Source organism: Triticum dicoccoides, chromosome 5A (genome assembly GCF_002162155.2).
Source record: "Triticum dicoccoides isolate Atlit2015 ecotype Zavitan chromosome 5A, WEW_v2.0, whole genome shotgun sequence".
NCBI classification, from domain to species: domain Eukaryota; kingdom Viridiplantae; phylum Streptophyta; class Magnoliopsida; order Poales; family Poaceae; genus Triticum; species Triticum dicoccoides.
In genome coordinates this window covers 32,317,022-32,319,097 of record NC_041388.1, presented here as the reverse complement: position 1 = coordinate 32,319,097, position 2,076 = coordinate 32,317,022, and positions in this window count along the sequence as shown.

The following is a 2,076-nucleotide window of genomic DNA, read 5'->3' as shown; positions in this document are numbered from 1 at the left end:
GCTCCTGGATGTCCTGGGTGCGCCTGTTTGTGACCTTGGGGAGGGCGGAGCTAGCCCGGCTGCGGCTACGCCAGCCCCCCGTTTCCGCGATGTCTCTTTGTCTGCTGTGGTCTCGTCTCCACCTCCCTCCCCCGCGGCCTCCCCTCCGGCGCACGGCCACCCGGAGCCGGTCCGGGCTCCTCCCCCCCCGCCGCCACCCCGTGTGCTGCTGTCTGCGGAGGCCCGTGACTCGAGGAGTGAGGAGATGTCGCTTCCGGTCACTCGGTCATCCCTTTCCTCCCGCTCGTCCGCTCACTCCATTGGCGCAGAGTCGCAGCGGCCGGACTCCGTCGAGATCTTCATACCGGAGGGTGACTACGCGGCGGCCTTGCGTCTTGCCGTGGTCACCATCGAGCCTCCCAATGCCTTCCACAATGACACCACGGCTGTCCAGGCCGCCATTCTCCGCTACATCAGCCATCTCCTCCCAGAGACGGTCCCATCGGTGGTGGGGGCCATGTATCTCCAGTTCGCCTCTGCGACGGACCGTGAGGAGGCCATGACCCGGCAGCCTTTCCCTTACGAGGGGGCGCGCATCGAGCTTCACCGCGAGGAGGCCTACGGGCACGTAGACGTCCACGTCAACACCTGCGCCCTCCTTGCGGCTTCTGGGTTCGCCGCCGAGTTCCTCAACCCGGTCGGCATCCACGCTGCTTTCGCCTCCTTTGGGAAGGTGCTCGAGATCGACCCGCTTGCCCTCTCCGGGCACGAGCTCGCCACGGTCCGGGTCGTCGTCCGCCTCCGCGACACGTGCGACGTCCCATGTGATGTCTGGCCTCTTGGCGGACACTGGGGTGCGCGCGTTGTCATGGCCTGGCCTGTGCGGGCCTGGCCGGCGGTGGACTCGTACACGCGGGACGGCGTCTACATTCCCTTCTTCCGCCCGCCGCCGCCCCCTTTCGCCCACAACCTTCCCCCTCTGCCTGGACGCCCTCTTGGGCGTGCTCGAGGCGGTGGCCCGGCTGCTTCTCCTGCGCGCGGGCGAGATCGTGGGGGTGGGCAGAGGCTCGCCTCGATGCTTCGCATCCTTGGGGCACCTCCCTGCCCGCCTGCGACTAGTGAGCTCGAGCTCGTCGGCTCTTCCACGCCTCGGGTGGTCTTCCCGTTCCACGGCTCGCCGCTCTTCTCGGGCTTGGAGAGCCCGCGCTCCCAACTGACCATCTCGGAGATCGCGGTGAGTGAGCCCGTGGGCGACGCCTCCAAGACTGCGGACGGTGCGGCTGCGGTTGATGAGCAACGCCGCAGCGCTCGCCTTGCCAAGAAAGAGGCCCCCGCCTGGATCAGCATGGAAGCCAAGGCCATCAAGCTGCGGGCTCTCAAGGACGCACTCTGGCTGCTCCCCCCGCCTCAAGTCCAGGGTGATGAAGGACAAGCTCTTGGACTCGGTAATCGCCCCCCATGGGCATGAAGCCTGTGTCGGAGCTGCGGGCTGCCGCTTCCATCCCCGACGCCACAGTGACTGCCGCTGACGGTGTTTAGTTCGGTCATGATCTGTTGTGCGTCGGCTGGCGCTCGCCCCTCCGCCCCTTTCGTTTACCTGTCATCCCTGGCGTGCCGGGGCTTGTATCCCTCGTAGTTTGCATGAGTGTTTGTTCCTTTCCTTTCCATAGAGTGCATTGTGGTTCTCTCCCCTTCTGTTCTGGTGCCCGCTGTTGTATTGGGTAGTGCGTCTGTGAGGTCTTTCCGCCTGTTATCCTGGAACGTGCAAGGCTTGGGGGACAAGGATAAATGTAATGTGGTCAAAAAATCCGTGTGTTCCGTGGACCCCCGTTTTCTATGTTTTCAGGAAACCAAACTCTCGCAACTTGACGCTCGCAAAGCGATCTCCTTCCTCTCGGGACGGCTGATACGTCTCCAACGTATCTATAATTTTTTATTGTTCCATGCTATATTATATCCTGTTTTGAACATTATTGGGCTTTATCATACATTTTTATATTATTTTTGGGACTAACCTATTAACCGAAGGCCCAGCCTAGAATTGCTATTTTTTTGCCTATTTCAGAGTTTCACAGAAAAAGAATATCAAACAGAGTC